This window comes from Lycium barbarum, chromosome 6 (assembly GCF_019175385.1).
Source record: "Lycium barbarum isolate Lr01 chromosome 6, ASM1917538v2, whole genome shotgun sequence".
Lineage (NCBI taxonomy): Eukaryota > Viridiplantae > Streptophyta > Magnoliopsida > Solanales > Solanaceae > Lycium > Lycium barbarum.
In genome coordinates, this window is record NC_083342.1 from 105,021,565 (window position 1) to 105,033,894 (window position 12,330).

Sequence of the window (12,330 nt, forward strand, 5' to 3'; positions counted from 1 at the left end):
TGATGAGTTTGGTTACAGGCTATATGATCCAATTGAGAAGAAGGTCATGAGAAGCCGTGATGTTATCTTCATGGAGGATCAAACCATTGAAGATATTAACAAAGCGGAGAAGATAAAATCTTCAAGTTCTGAAAGTTTAGTTAATCTTGATCAAGTCCCTCATACAAATGTTGATGACGTTGGTGGGCTCGATGACGATGGTGATGCCCAGAATCATGTTCCAGATCAACATGTTGATGATGATAACGATGTTGCTATTGATGAGGTAGATGTTCCTACTCATGAAGTCGTGGATGAGTTAGATATTCCACTTAGAAGGTCTACTAGACAGCATGTTCCTTCTTCCCGTTATTCACCTAATGAGTATGCATTACTCACTGATGGGGGAGAACCTGAATGTTATGAGGAGGCCATGGAAGATGAGCACAAGGATCAATGGATTGAAGCCATGCAAGATGAAATGAAATCTCTGCATGAGAACCATACTTATGAGTTGGTGAAATTGCCTAAGGGCATGAGAGCTTTGAAGAACAAGTGGGTGTTCAAAGTTAAAGCCGAAGAACACAGCTTGAAGCCCAGATACAAAGCTAGATTGGTTGTTAAGGGATTTGGTCAAAGGAAAGGTATTGACTTTGATGAAATATTTTCTCCTGTCGTGAAAATGTCCTCCATTCGGACAGTTCTTGGTTTGACTGCTAGTCTTGATTTGGGATTGAGCAGATGGATGTGAAGACTGCTTTTCTTCACGGTGACTTAGAAGAGGAGATTTATATGGAACAACCTGAGGGCTTCAAGGCAAAAGGTAAAGAAAATCTTGTATGCAAACTTAAGAAGAATCTATATGGATTGAAGCAAGCTCCCAAACAGTGGTACAAGAAATTTGAATCTGTTATGGGGGAGCAAGGCTACAAGAAGACTTCTTCAGATCACTGTGTGTTTGTACAAAGATTTTCTGATGATGACTTTATCATCCTCCTGCTAAATGTGGATGATATGTTGATTGTAGGCAGGAATGCTTCCAAGATTGACGAGTTGAAGAAACAGTTGAGTAAGTCTTTTGCAATGAAAGACTTGGGTCATGCTAAGCAGATTTTAGGCATGAGAATTACTCGTTCAAGAGATGAAAAGAAGCTTTCTTTGTCGCAGAAAAAGTACATAGAACGTGTACTAGAGCGCTTCAATATGAAGAGTGCTAAGTGGGTTAGCACACCTCTTCCTGGTCATCTGAAATTGAGCAAAAAGATGTGTCCTACAACAACTGAGGAAAAAGAGAGAATGGCCAAGATTCCTTATTCCTCTGTCGTCGGAAGTTTGATGTATGCAATGGTATGCACTCTGTTATATCCTGTAATTTTGCACATTCGGATAATTTGAGATAATCGCGACTAGTAAGAGATAAGGCAATATTTTGATCCTATTTAATACATAAGTTGTTCATAAAAATATTGATGCGGGAATATTGAGGAAGGCTAAGGGCAAAATTAGAAATTTGGAAAATAGTTTTCATGAGTTACAAAAAAATTAGCCATAAACAATTGGGCTTGGAAAATCAAAAAAAAAAAGGGAAAAGGCAAAAAAATGGCCGGCCATAAGGGAGCTTGGGCCAAGGCCCATGTGGAATTTTAATCCAAGTAAATAAAAAAAGAGGAAGGGCCTATTATTCATCACTTGTTCAAGAACATTCAAGAGAGAAAAAAAAAGTGAGAGCAAGGAGAGGGGTTCGGCCAAGAGGCCAAAAATTGAAGACCAAGAATTTTGATCCAAAAAAATAATTTCTTCTAGTATTCCTACTAATTCAAAGGTCCTCTTCAACGTGGTATAATTGATGAAGCAAGAAAACTATTTTTGGTGGCAAGTTCAAAATTTTAGTCAAGTGGAAAGTTGAGGAAAAAGGTAAGAATTCATATTCTTTTATATGTTATGGAAGGTTTATATATGTTGTAGTATGTAGAAATGGATGAAATTTATGAAAATATGGATTATGTGTTGTGGCCGTGTGGTTGTGACATGGTATGGAAGAGAATGAATTAATTTATCTAGTATTTTCGTTGATGTTGTAATGGAATCTATGATGAGAAATGGAAGTCTAATAATTCTAGTCCAAGTTGTAATTGTTGGAAAATTGTTTTAGAAGTTAAGGTGAATTGAATATAGTGTTCTTGCACTTATGGAAAATAATGTTGTTAGTGTATAAATTGTTAGTGAAGTTCATGAAATTGAAGAAAGAAAATGTGTTGTTATTGTTCTTATTCCATTTGGAAGATTTCGGGTGGCATAGTATATGGGTTGGATTATTTGAATATTTTACGGACTGTTTGAAATATTCTCGAATATTGTTTGAATGGTTTCAGATTAATACTTGAATATGTGAGCAATTGTGAATTGGACGTAAATAGAGAGTCGTCAAAGTTTGTAGAAAGAAGTTGTTAATGTTAGTAGGTGTTGAATCAACTGTGGATATTGCTAGAATAATTGTTGGTATTGTTGTTGATATTTTGGCCGAGTTAAATTCTCGGATTTGTTGTTGTAATTTTGGCCGAGTTGAATTCTCGGGGTTGTTGTATTTACAGGGGAAATGCTGCCGAAATTTTTGTAGAAAAAGTGTTGGTTTGGAATTGAACTCTTAAGTGTTTATGGCTAATGTTTGGTATGTACGAATATTGTTGTAGATTTTGCGAAGCCGAAGTGTTAAGTGCAGATTAGCGTAGGAAGCGGGCAAGGCATGTAAGGCTTACCTTTTCTTTCTTTTGGCATGATCTTTGTGAAACGAACATACGATATGTATATGATTCCGAAGGAACTCCTATTCTTAGAGCCACTAGGATGGCTAACGTCCTTGATTTCCATAAGTTGTTTCAAGTGGTTTGATGCCTATCCATGATGTCCAAAGTTCGGTTAATATGTTCCGAATGGTATTTGAAAGAAGAATTGATATGGCTAATGTCTTAGTTTCCCAAATGATAGCCCGTTTGATCATTCCATCGATTCTTTGAAATATTTTGATACGTACATATGGTTCCAAAAGCTCTATTTGATTTAGGCCATAACGATATCCGAAGGATACCTAACATGATTGTTGCTTTGATTTTCCAAAAACGGCTTCTGAAATGTTCGTAGAAGGTTTTGTACTTCAAACGCTTCTAACTTTCTTATACTAATTTCGATTGACCCAAAACTTGTTTCTGAGCCTTCAGAGGCCGGGGAGTATACTTGTCCATCGAACCTTAGGATTGATGTATATACATATGGTTCTCACTACTCCGCTCGTGCGTGCTACTATTATATCATCCGCCGAGCCTCGGGTTGGTTATATCATTGTGTGCACTATGTTATACTCGCCACTAACATGTTATGATATATATATATATATATATATATATATATGGATCGGAGCCGACGCCTCGGCAACATGATATGTTCTGTTTTTCTGTATATATATGAACAAGATATGTTTTTCAAAGGGAGTATTACTATGGATATGTATATGTTATATGTATGGATCAAGCTGCACGTTCCGCAACAATATGATATATGTATATGGATCGGGCTGCACGTTCCGCAGCAATATAATATATTATGGATCGGGCTGCACGTTCCGCAGCAATATAATATATTTATGGATCGGGCCGAACGTTCCTCGGCAGTATATGCTATGTATATATATATATATATGGATCGGGCCAAACGTTCCTCGGCAGTATATGTTATATATATGGATCGGGCTGAACGTTCCTCGGTAGTATATGTTATGTATATGGATGTATATATATATATGGATCGGGCCGTACGTTCCTCGGCACTATTATATTCGTATGGATCGGTTATATGTATATGTATATGGAGACATATGATACCAGCATGTATGATCTGTGTTTGGAAAGTAGGTATGTTGGTACTCTGGATGATTCACTCATTTTCGGTACTTTTTCTGACATATGACATCGGTAAGCATGATGTACGTTTGGAAAATAAGCACCTTAGTATTCTGATTAATGTACTTACTTTCTTGTACCATTGTTCCGGATATGTTTCTATTTTCTGTATTCCATGCCTTACATACTCAGTACATATTCCGTACTGACCCCCTTTCTTCGGGGGCTGTGTTTTCATGCCCGCAGGTACAGACGCTTATTGTGGTGATCCGCCAGCCTAGGGTACCCATTCTGCTACTTTGGAGTGCTCCTTTGATCCGGAGCCCACACTTTTGGTACAGATCTTTCCGTCGTACATATTTATGTGTATATGACTATTCAGGGGTACGGCGGGGCCCTGTCCCATCATATGATTCTGTTGTCTGTATTAGAGGCCTGTAGACATGTATGTGGGTCATGGGTCGTTGAGGTTCAGTTATGTTTGTGTGGCGTACGCCTAAGCGGTCCCATTTGCTATGATAGCCTTAACGGCTTATACGTATGTGTACATATATATGTGCTTTGGATGATATGTTCCACGACAGCCTTAGCGGCTTCTGTATGATATGTATGTTATATGCGACCGCTTCCGATTAATATCTGTATAAGTTAATATATGTTGGATATGAATAAGATATGGATGTGTCGATTAGGTAAGTAGGTGTGTATGGGTGTCCAGCTCGGGCACCAGTCACGGCCCATGGGATTGAGTCGTGACACACTCGACCAGATATTGCTCATACAGTCGGTATTGTTAGCAGATTTCTCGAAAATCCAGGGAAAGAGCATTGGGAAGCTGTGAAGTGGATACTCAGGTATCTAAGAGGAAGCTCAGATGAATGCGTGTGTTTTGGAGGATCAAATCCAATTTTGAAGGGCTATATAGATTCTGATATGGCAAGTGACCTTGATAACAGAAAATCCATTACTGGATATCTGCTTACTTTTTCAGGGGGAGCTATATCATGGCAGTCGAAGTTGCAGAAGTGTGTCGCACTGTCTACAACTGAAGCGGAGTATATTGCGGCTACTGAAGCTGGCAAAGAGATGATATGGCTCAAGAGATTCCTTCAAGAACTTGGATCGCAGCAAATAGAGTATGTTGTCTATTGTGACAGTCAGAGTGCAATAGACTTGAGCAAAAACTCCATGTACCATGCGAAAACAAAGCATATCGACGTCAGATATCATTGGATTCGTGATCAAGTAGAGAACGAATTGTTCCAGGTCAAGAAGATTCACACGAGTGAAAATCCTGCAAATATGTTAACCAAGGTGATTCCCAGAGACAAGTTCAAGTTATGCAAAGAACTTGTCGGCATTAACTCTATCTAAGAAGAAGGAGATGCCTCCTTCAGTTGAATGGGTCTGGAGAGGGAGATTTGTGGGGTCCATCCCCATTATTTGATAAGGAAAAATCTGCAAAGGAAGAATTTGGCACCGGCCAAATTGCAACTCTTTTCAAAGATAGTTGCAAATGGTTGAATTTGGCACCGGCCAAATTAAATGCAAGTGAAGACTTTTGCATAAAAGTGATGTCATTGATGACATAAGGAGGAGCAATTCATTCCTATAAATAGGCAGCTTATGGTTCATTAAAAACACACTAAAAAAAATCTCAGACAATATATCTGAGTGAGAGCAAAGTGAGGTATACCATAGACTGTTGAAGAAAATAGTCTGTGAAGAAAAATAGAGTGTTAGTGATATTGTAGTGAGGTGGGAAAAATCAAAAGAGTGTTTTTTCTTTTTGAGTGTGTAGTGGTCTTTGGAGTATTTATACTCGTGACTACACAGTGTAAAATTCCTTACTATAGTGATATTAGCTGCTCCTCTTGGCCGTGGGTTTTCCCTTATTCAGAAGGGTTTCCACGTAAAATCTTGGTGTCATTATGCTGCATTTTATTCTTGCTGATTTAACCATAAGTTAGTGTTTCGCGTTTATCACTAATACCGTGAATATTATTTTTGCGGGTCTATTTTATTCCCAACATGGACTTGCTTATGTGGGAATATGTTAGAAATAAGGAGTATTTTTAAACTTTGCTAACGGTAGGGGTATATTTGGCCCAACTTGTAACAGGAGGGGTATATTTGACTACTTTAACTAACTGAGAGCAAAGTTAGCCAATAAACTAAAGTAGAGGGGTATATTTTACCCTTTTCCCTTATTAGTTTATTACCAGTCTACTAGAAAGTTTTCATTTATGTGTGTTTGTATGAAGGGAAATATTATTTATATTTGATAGAGTTATAGCTATTCCCTGCAAATAGTTACGAAGCAAATAAAAAATTTCGTAAATTTTCTCTTTCTCCTATTACGGACTTCTTTCCAAATATACCCAAGGAAATTTTTCCAAAAATATACTGTTATAAAACTAACCAAAAATAACAAAAGGGTAAAAATAGGTTTTGAAACAAAGTTGGAAGAAATATTTAGATAGTTTATTTCGAAGTTCTCTTTTAATATTTGTGAGCAAGAAAAGGACTTCTCTTTGAAAAACACCTTAAAAAATGTTTTCCCAAAATAAAAAAGGAAAAAAGTTCCCATTAGCGTCTTGAAAAAGTCGAACAAACGATTTTTTCGTAAAAAAATTTCAACAAGCGAAAAAGTTTGGACAACATTTAATTTGGAAAAGTTTTAGAGCTTTTCACATAATATAGCTCATAGAAGTTAACTGTTTAAATAGTTAATTTTTTTCCTTTGAAAATTTGTAGTGTACTAAGTTTTGTATGAGTCTGGAAAAAGGTTGGTAAAGACCTACTCATTCACATCAAGTGTTTAAATCAAACTAAATAACATAATTTTAATTTAAAAATATTAAATGGGAGTACATACAACTTAAACATAATAAAGTCATAAATATGTATGAAAATTTTATATCTTGCATTTATTAGTTTAATTAATGCAAATACAGATGTTAATAATGTTTTATGATAAAAGAGCTTTTGGGTGAAAAGCAGTTCCTAAACAAATTTAAATAATCCAAACAGATTATAAGAAATCTTGGTTACTCCAATGACAAAGCTGACATTTGAATTCCCAAAATCCAAACTAACGTTTCCCTCTCTGTATCCCCCTACCCCCACCTCCTCCAAAAATGGAAAAGTCACTCTTTTTCCTATGGTGAGTGTCAAAAATTAAGGTTGTAATTAATACTAGGACCTTAATATTAGCATTTCAATTTTGTTCCTCAAACTCCCTCCACTTGTCATAAATCAAACAACACCCCACCCCTCTCTAGTGGTGTTGTGAAAAAAGTTTTCATGAATGATAAAGATGGAATAAAGGGGGTCCTTATTACAATCTTTTATTTAATAGTTGGATGAACATGGATGACATTTAATAAAACAAGATTGTTTTTTTCTTGCTAGTTCAGTTTTTCTTCTATGCAGTATCAACCCACATTAGTCATAGCTGCCTTGTTTTGCCCTCTATTCAATTGCTCTGTTCCATTGGATTCTCTGTTTCAACACTCTTAATTTTTTTATTTTTTTTGTGAGTTCCTTCTTTCTTCTATCATTCGTGATTCCCTTGTGTTTTTTAAAAAGTTTTTTTTGTTTTCTGTTTTCATCAGATGATTTTTAGATCAAAGTTTTTTTTATATTTTCTTGTTTATGATGCAGAGGAGAGAGCAATAAGTTTTTTCGCGCTTGTGTAGAGCTATTTTTTTGATAACGTGCAAACCACGTGTTTCAAGAGAATCCCTTCGAATGAAAGACAAGCTTTCATAAAAGAGATTTCTCTAATGGAGATTAGCAGGATAAATCTTGTTAGTCAGAAAGGGAAATAAGATAGCAAGAGTTAAAAAAAATGAATGGATACACATTAATGTGAGATACTGCAGATACATAATGTATAACGTGCAAAACACGTGTTCCAAAAGTGTGATTTTGAATGAACGACCAGCTTTATAAAAGAGATTCCTCCAATGGAAACTGGCACGAGAGGGGACTTGGACTAGTAGTGTATTAATTGGAACTCAAGATGTTTTGAAGACAAGCAAAATTCATTCAAGAGAATTAAGACTGCATCTTGCTATTTCAGTTTTCGTGTAAGAAGGTATATGCAAATAAGTCAAAAAATCATTAGAATTTATAGAGTTCCTCTAAGGTTAGAAGAGGGCTACACTTTTATTTTTTTGCAGCTTCTACGGAAAATTTCACATCTGCTTTTGCGTCGTTTACGAATATAATTATTATTGTTCAACAATTGTGAAATATCACATGTATAACGTTCAAAACACATTTTGTTGCTCACATGTGCCAAAAATTCCAGCACTACTTTTGTGTCGTTTATGAAAATAATTATACCATTTAAGAGAAAAACAATTTCATGTGATATCTCAGATGTATAATATCCATAACACGCATTTCGAGAGTATTATTTGAATAGAAGACAAACTTTCATTTAAAAGAGATTCCTTTAATGCAAACTAGTAAAACACACGGACAGAGGTGGTATCTCATTGAGAAAAAGGAAATGGAGAAAAATAAAAATAGCAAGAGTTAAAAATGAATTATAATGTTCAAAACACGTGAGACGCGACGAAGAGAGGTAGTGCATCTGTGAGAAAAAGGAAGTAAAGAAAAACACAGATAGCAGGAATTAAATTGATGGATACAAATTCATGTGATATATATACATTCTATATAACGTTCAAATCACGTGCTCGAAACACGTTTTCAAATAAAGACAAGCAGAAACATATGATACATCCTATGTAATGAGGAAAACAGGTTTTCAGATAAAGACAATCAGATACATATGATACATCCATATGTACTACATGAAACACGTTTTCATATAGAGATACATATGATACATCCTATATATATACTACTCGTAACCAGGGGCAGATCTAGCTCATTGTATGGGGGTTCCCGGGAACCCCCATACATTCATGCAGATTCGATTTTTGTATTGAAAAAATCAGTAAATATAGAAAAAATACAACTTGGAAACCCATTAACAAAGTGTGTTGTTGATCTAGTGGTAGAGAAGAAATTCTTTAAGCTTTGCTCCTATTAGTCAAGGGTTCAATTCTCCTTGGTCACCACGTGTAGGTCTTTGTTTTGTTTCTTTTTAGTCTTTGTTTTGTTTCTTTTTATTTTTTAATTTGAGATGAGTACTCACAAACTTAAAATCCTAAATCCGTAACATGATTTTTGATGGACACTAGCAAGAGTACTGATAGAGAGAGAAAATATATCAGTGGGAAAGGGAAAATAGAGAAGAACAAAGAAAGCAAGATATAAAATTGAATGGTACAGTACATTACACGAGTTACATCGTGGGTAACGTGCAAAACATGTGTTTGAGGAGCATCATTTATTTTGAATGAAAGACAAACTTTCATAAAAAGATTCATTTAAAGGAGACTAGCAAGAGGTGAGTGTAGTGTGTTAGTCGGAAAAGGGAAATTCAAAGATAGCAAGAGTTAAAAAATGGATAGGTACACATTAATATGAGATGCATCATGTATACATGCAAAACACGTGTTTCAAAAGTATAGCATCATTTTGAATAAAAAACAAGCTCTCATAAAGGTATTCCTTTCATGGAGACTAGCATTAGAGGTAACAAGGAGACGTAGTCGTAAAAGTGAAATTCAAAGATAACATGAGTTAAAAATGGATGGAAATAGATTCTTGTGAGATACGGCATGTATAACATGCAAAATACGTGTTCCAAAAACATCATTTTGAATGAAGGACAAGCCGTCACAAAGAAATTCTTGAATAGGGTCGTAACTAATTTCCCCAACAACTAAGGATAACCTTAATATTGCAAAAGTCTTTCTAGAAAAGCTTAACCCTAAGAATGCTAGTAATAATAGTAGTTCTTGTTCTTTAAAAATAATCTGTATAAGTCTAAATAAAGTTTCTGAATCTGTAAAACACTTAGTAAAAGCAGATTGCACAATCTGTAAAAAAACTATAAACCAGTAAATTACAGAAAATGGACAAATGAACAGAAACAGTGTTAGAAAAAAAAATATATTCAGAACATAATCGAGCCCACTTAGTTCAAAGTGTGTCCTTAAGGAAATTATTCCCCTCACAGTACTCGAGGTTGATGGAATATCCCCTCCCAGGATAGAACGATTATCTTACCAAAATAGTAGTACTCCAAATTCTGGTAGCGGCGAACCACTCAATGGCAGTATATCACACAGAAAAGAAAAAACTTGTAAGAAGAGTAGAAGAATAGAGGATTTCAGAAAAATTCGTAAGTAATAATCTGAATATTAACTGGAATTTATAGCCATTAACGCACTGGTTGGGAAAAGGTTTGCACCTTTTCAGAAAGGGTTGCAACCTTTCAGAAAATGTACGTTTTTTAAAAAAAACGGAGGGAAATTTAAATTAATCCGGGGAGAAACGGGTCGCGGGTCAGACACGCGGATCCGGGTCACTAACGGGTCAGAATCTGGAAATAATTAATTAATTAATAAATAATTAAATTAAAATTTAAAAGAATTTTGGTCCAAAAAGATTATCAATCAATCAGATCATTTGACCAAATCCAAATCCAAATCCAAAGCCAAAGCCAAAGCCAAAGCCGAAGCCGAGCCGAGCGAGCGACGACGACGGCGCGTGGGGTCCTTTCCCCCTCAACCCTTTTAGCAACTAGAGAAGGTGTAATGTAATATGTACACCTCTCTTTTTCTCTCTTTTCCCTATGTGGGACAGATGCTTTAACCAAAGCACAAGGAACCTTTTACATTTCCCAAAGCAAAAAAGGGACCTTTTATATTCCCTTCACTTTTCATCCCATCATTTCCCATTCACCAATATCAAAAAACCCAACAATCCCCCACATGAATGGGGAATGGCCATAATATAAAAGAATGCGCGGACAAGTGTGATATACAAGCGAAGATTGACTGCATCTGGATAAGTAGGTTTCCCTTTGAACTTTCCGTAGTGAACTTACATCGGATATACTCGATCAATCGGTAGATTTGATATCTTTGAACCGTCGAACTTTGTTGTATACCTAGACAACATAAATCACACAATCAACCTTCAACCATTTATGGTTCTCACGGTTGTGTTCGTTTCAGCCATGAACACCGCCTGGTTTCATGAGTGCATAGAGAATGGGCCTTCACTATCATTCCCTTTTAAAGCGGCTTACACTTAACACTCACATAGGTGATTTCTAAACATGTGGTCTTATAGCCACATTATCTGGTCATACACTGCCAGATTTAGATAATCATTAAAAATCTTAATGCTTTATTAACTCATTAACAAGCCATAAAGTTTTATCCTTATTTCTGAACATTGTCTTCATCCGAGAATGGGTTGAGTTGTTTGACAATGTTGAACCGTCAGTCATAACTTTGTTTGATCTCTTTGAACCTAGTTCTTGGGATCTCCAGTCTGCTAGGTAGAGTTACCGCCATGATGACTTGTCCTCGGCCTTAACCCCATTCCCATTGATGATCTACTAACTCCCTCTCTAGATAAGCCTTTTGTAAGCGGATCCGCTACGTTATCTCTTGACTTTACATAGTCAATCGTGATAACGCCACTAGAGAGGAGTTGTCTAACGGTATTGTGTCTTCGTCGTATGTGACGAGATTTTCCGTTATACATTACGCTCCCTGCCCTTCCTATTGCTGCTTGACTGTCACAATGTATACATATAGGAGCCAAAGGTTTGGGCCAGAATGGAATATCTTCTAAGAAATTCCGGAGCCATTCAGCTTCTTCACCGGCCTTGTCTAAAGCTATGAATTCAGATTCCATAGTTGAACGGGCGATGCAAGTCTGTTTGGATGATTTCCAAGACACTGCTCCACTCCCAATTGTGAAAACATACCCACTCGTGGATTTAACTTCAGACGATCCAGTGATCCAATTTGCATCACTATATCCCTCAATCACTTCGGGATATTTATTATAATGCAAAGCATAGTCTTGAGTATGTTTCAGATACCCCAAAACTCGTTTCATTGCCATCCAATGTGTGTAATTGGGATTACTTGTAAACCGACTCAGTTTGCTAATGGCACATGCTATATCTGGTCGTGTACAATTCATGATATACATCAGACTTCCCAACACTCTCGCATAGTCCCCTTGTGATTTACTTTCACCTTCATTCTTTTGAAGTGCGTAACTCACATCAATTGGAGTTCTGGCAATCTTGAAATCCAAGTACTTGAACTTGTCAAGTACTTTCTCTATGTAGTGAGACTGTGATAATGCTATACCTTGTGGAGTTCTATGAATTCTGACTCCTAAGATTACATCAGCAACTCCTAAGTCTTTCATATCAAATTTGCTAGCCAGCATGCGCTTTGTAGCATTTATATCTGCCATTTCTTTGCTCATTATCAGCATGTCATCAACATACAAACAAACAATGACTTCGTGACCTGGAGTGTTTTTAATGTAAACACAT